This window comes from Apium graveolens, chromosome 3 (genome assembly GCF_009905375.1).
Source record: "Apium graveolens cultivar Ventura chromosome 3, ASM990537v1, whole genome shotgun sequence".
Classification (NCBI taxonomy): Eukaryota; Viridiplantae; Streptophyta; class Magnoliopsida; order Apiales; family Apiaceae; genus Apium; species Apium graveolens.
In genome coordinates, this window is record NC_133649.1 from 258,379,455 (window position 1) to 258,385,454 (window position 6,000).

A 6,000-nucleotide genomic window follows, 5' to 3' on the forward strand; every position below is an offset into this window, starting at 1 on the left:
ACTTCCTTCTCCTTTTCCAGATCAGCAACTAGTGCAATGGATCCTCCTTTCTTCTTTCCTTTCTCCATTCTTTCATCCTGCTCTATCTCAAGCTCATAGGTCTTCAGAATGCCATACAGTCTCTTCAAAGTAAACTCCTTATAATCTTGTGAGTTTCTCAATGAGACTGTCATTGGTTTCCATTCCTTTGAAAGAGATCTGAGAAATTTCAGATTGGAGTCTTTAGTCTGATAGACTCTTCCATGCAACTTAAGAACATTTAGTAGTTTTTAGAATCTACTAAAAATGTCAGTGAGTGACTCACTTTCTTCATTATGAAAATGCTCATATTGCTGAATCAGGAGTTGCATTTTACTTTCTCTAACTTGCTCAGTGCCATCACAAATTATCTGTATTGTGTCCCAAACTTCCTTGGCAGTTTTGCAGTTGATGATGTTATCAAACATGATCTTTCCTGACTTGTTCAATGTCAGGATCAGACCATTCATGCCTTGGCTTTGGAACAGATGGCTCGTTTCCTGTAGCAGCTCTCATTGGAACATGAGGGCCTCTTTCTATGCAGTCCACATAGGCCTCATCTTGAGAAAGCATATGAAGATGCATCTTTACCTTCCAATGATGGTAATTATCTTTATCAAGAAAAGGAATCTTGACTCCAATATCTTTCTTGTTCATCTTGCTGAATTGTTTTGATCTTTAAACTCTTTATAGATTAAGAGCTTGCTCTGATACCAATTGTTAGTCCCTTAACAATAAAGCAAGAATTATAGAAGGGGGGTTGAATGGAATTTTTGAACCTTTTTCTTGAAATAAAAATGTTCAACTCGATTATAGATATATTTGTTTTGATTAGCACAATGCGGAATGTAAACTTAATTGAATCAAAACATAAGTAATTAAAAACAAGAGTCTTTAAAAACTTTATGGTGGATTTAAACAATTCCACCAGAGATATATATAATATATCGAGAGGACTCAGGAAATGCTTAAAGATTCTGCTTACAAAGATTTCTCTATTTTTGTATTTTTCAGCTATCTCAGTTATTTTTCTATTTGCTACTCTCTTGGTTTATATAATACCAAGATTACAAAGTCAAAAAGACTGAACAAATATAAAATCTAACAGTCTTAAGCTTTGCTACTTTTCGTCCTCTATTACCCAGTTAATGGGCTTCCACAGTGTGTTTGTATACATCTCGACGGCTGTGTGTCAGCTTTCACTGTTCAACTGCTGTTTGAATTCTTCATATGATCATTCGTCGACTTTCAGAATATCCGTTGATGATTTAATTGATCATCCGTCGATCGCTATATTAAACATCCGTTGATAGTCATTTGATCATCCGTCGATGGCTTTGTTAATCATCAGTCGGTAGCTATTTTGGCACTTGACTCTATTTCACTTATGCAGAATTACAAGACATCACTTATGTACAATTAATCAATCTATTCTGCATATCTAGTTAAAGTCAACATGACTTATATGCTACTACAGATTCTATACAAAGGTGTATACGTAACTGTGCTACAAACTTATTATTACATAAGCTACTCACTCGATGGATAATGAGTTAATCATCCGTCGGGAATATAATGAGTTATCCGTCGGGACTATAATTCTTATCCGTCGAGTGCTACATAATTTCACTAAGTAAAATCTACTTAGATGTTTTATTTATGAAATCATCAAGTACACAACATATGCACAACAACCGGGTATGCAAAATTACGAATAATATAATATAGTAAATTAATATCAATGATACATCAAACACTATTAATTACATTTATATCTATATTATATTATAATAGACGAAATATTAAAAATTTGGTAGTCGGTCGGTCGGTACTTGCTGAAATTATTTAATAACCCTTAGTTAATTATCTTAATTCTAATTAGTAAGTTGGTGGATCAGTCAATTTCAATTCTAAGTGATATTATAGTTAACATCTTCTAATAATATGAACTATATTTCATATCAAACTCAATATCATTATTAATTAATATTAAAGTCAACTTCTTCTGCCAGTTTTAAATTATAATTTATATTTAGTTCTATATTATTCTAACTAAACTTTTGGATAAAAATTAATTTAAGCAAACTAAATATAATTATCGGGTTAAGACAAAATAATAAATATTACTGATACGGCAAAAAAACTATACAATAGAATTAGGATAAACAAAAGAATATAGATTAATCATCTAAGATAAAAAAATAATATACAATTGATTCAAACTGACAAAAAATTAAAATCAAAATATACTTCGACCAGCTAAAACAAAATCATATATGTTAATTATTCAGGATAAAACAAAATTATCTTATTGATCTGGACATAAATAATTAGAATTAAACTAGAAATAATTAGTTGGATTTAGTCGTAGTACTAACCCCGGGCTAAAATAAAATAATGTAAACCCTGATACTGGATAAATTAAATTAATATCAGATTAAGTATAAATCGTATTTTGTTGATATGAACCAAAAAAGAATTTATAACTAAACATTATTATTATTATTATTATTATTATTATTATTATTATTATTATTATTAAAACACACATAAAATGATAAATAAAACTATATCGTTCAATTGTACTATTGTCTTTCTCAAGTAACTCTTATAGTTTATCGATTAAGTAATAACATCTCTAAAATAATATTTTTGTTAAGGTTTCAACGTAATAGAGATATTGTATTTTTTACTCTAAAAAAACTATAAAATCGCTATAATAATATTATTTTTCCCCGGTATCAAGGCTATTATCTTAACCAGGTTTAATTATTCTAAAAAAATTATGAACATATATGTGTATTAATATAATTATCACGAAGTGATATCATTTAAAAAAAGTAAATATAAAAAAATTTACTGTACAATTTTAAGAATTCAATTAAAAATATTTTTTTACAAAAATTATATAATATTAAAAAATATTTGTGCATCCGTGTATCGCACGGGTTTTAAGTTAGTTTGTATAATAACTAAAGTTAAAATAAATAAATTATTCTATTTCCAAAAAATAAAAAACAAATTATTAAGTAGTGAAACACGTAATAATATTAATTATGTTTATAAAAAATTATACATAATTCTTATTTAACATATTCAAGTACACATTTAAAAAAATCAATAACTGAATATCCCATGTCTTTAAAATACATTTTAATTTTTTAACTAAAAGAATTAAAAGTTGCAATCAGAGTAGAGTTCAAAAATATAATAAGAACTAAAAGAAAATTGCATGAACAGCCATACTAGGAATAGAACGTAAACATCAGGGGCATTTTAGTCGGTTTGGCAATATTATAGCTCCCTAAATATAAATAATATGATAATAAATATTAAAAAAATTACACTGGGCTAGTATTTTTTATATTAACAAACAAGAAAATTAAACTTTTGTAAAAGAAATTCACTAACATTTACAAGTCTGTAAATCTCTTGTAAAGTTAATGTTAAAATTGTTATGTTAAATAAAATTTTAATTTATTGTAAAAACCATACACAATTTGAAATCAGAAATTAGATCCCCGCAATGCCTATAGTAGTTAAGCCCGTTTGGAAAAACGGGACTAAGAGCATCTCCAACAATCTTGAGTCACTCTTCAAATATTATATAAAATATTAGTTTTTAACAACTTAACGTGCATTCACCTCCAACAACACTCTTTATATTCACTCTTTAAATAATATTTTAATATTAAAATATCTTTATTTAATAGGAGTACAATACAAAGTAGAGAGAAAAAGTGGGTGGTTGATGAATTACTTTATAATAAAAGATCGAATTTTCTTGTGGGCACACAATAGGAATATATGTGTCAAAATTTGATTGATTTTCCAATCATAAATGTTGATGGACCCCTGTATTTACATCAATTACATCAATAAATCACTCCAAATTCATAGAATTTAGTGTTTAATGTGTGCTCATGGGGAACACTAGACAAACCCATAAAATATTAGTTAAGAGTAAGTGGTTGGTTCTCGAAAAGAGAGGAGAGAGAGGAGGCCCTTAAGATTTTAAAGATCCTCTTGGAACTCCAATTTTGGCAATTACTCTTTATTTTTACAGTTAAGAGTTGTTTAAAGAGTTTGTTGGAGATGGTCTAAGTAATGGATACTTGTCGATCCTAGAGCTTCAAGTCAATAGAAGGAGAGCATACGTGGAGCCCTAGAAAATTTAGGTAATTTACCAAAAATACCACTTTTTATGAAAATATTTGCAAAAATACGGACGCGGATTGCATATGTGGTTGCATATGAGGTTGAAAATGTTGTATATGTGGTTACATACGAGATTGATACGTAATTTTGCAAATATTTTCTGCAACTTGGGTATTTATGCAAAAATCCCTATAACTTATGCTAGGACAATTTTGTTGATAGCTAGCTTGTGCACTTTTGCACTTTTAGATTGATCGAAGCAACTTGACGTGACTGTTTGTATCCTAAAAACACTATTATTTTTAATTTAAGATATCTGGATTATTAATGTTTATATTCTATCGATTATTGTTTATAATTTATTACGTTTTTATTAATAGTGATATAAATATTAGATTAATAAATATCCTTAAAATATGATATGCATTATATATCTCTAAGTATGTGATTTAAAAATGAGATTATGAAAATAGTATCAATATTTTTAAAGGTCCCTAGGCGAATATTATTATTAAGGGACAATAATAATGCACTAAAATTAATGCGTGTATTGACTGGTGATCACATTTCATTGATCATAGATATAGTGATATTAAAGTAAAAAATACATGCACATATAAATGTACATGGTGCTCGATAGACCTAATTTGAAATTCTACATGTCTGTTGTGTCATAAATAATTTTCACAGTGATAATGATGTACTGGTCCTTAGACTTAAAATCATTATATTTCTATACGAAAATTAATGTACTCTGATTACATTAAAAATTACCTTTGACAGGGTAATGATAAAAGTGTATTTTGTGTATATTATGAATCTTATGAAAAATATGAATGATCTAGAAAAGATTTAACCCTCCTAATTTTACGAGTGATATTATAGGTCTATTGTGTGAGTTAGACTATGAAATGTGTGGCGTCGCACTAAAATATTGATTTAAAATGATAGTCCACTTATTTTATCAAGGAAACCTAGATTAAATCATGAAGAGGTTGACACATTACATGCCTCGAGTTTAATCTATAATATATGGTTAAAAGGATTATATTATATAATACATTATTTACAAAAGATTTATTCGATCACCGATTTAAATATTATTATTTGGGTAACAATGATGTATTACTATATGTCACTCATTGTTTACGATTTTAAATTAGATTTAAAAATCGTTATCAACATAATAATAACTGATATATCCATAATTTAGTATCTTTTAATACCTATTTTATGTTTGTTTTCATAATTTTATTAATAAATAAATTATTTACTTTAATTAATAGAAATATAAATAAAATCAGAATTTGAGCAATAAAATGTGAAAAAGGCAAGGAGGTGGAGAATACTTAAAGCTAAAGAAATTTGAATACTTATTGGAGAAGAAGAAGGAAAAGAAGGAAATATATCCTAAGCATGATTTGCTATTCCAAGAGCCCTCATATTTTCCCTATATATATGGGTCTCCCCTCTTATATTTTAGACACCCAACACCTAGACACCAATCTAGATCTATAATTTTAATAGTTAGTTGTTTTGTTCACTTTAATATCATCTCTAGCTAATTCTTCTTTCCTAGAATGAAGATGAAGTTAATTTAATTACTTTGATATATTATTGTTACTATTATTTGATTCTCGTGCTTTTTCTTGGTGCTTAATTGTTCAATTGACAAAGTGATTCTGATATATTATTGTTACCGGATTTATTTTTCATAGCCTATACTTGCTCCATGAAGTTTTGACAGGTTATTGTTAGATAAAAAGTTTCATGGTATATGTTTGTCTCATTAATTGATATACGTTATTTTTATGAAGAAAAAAG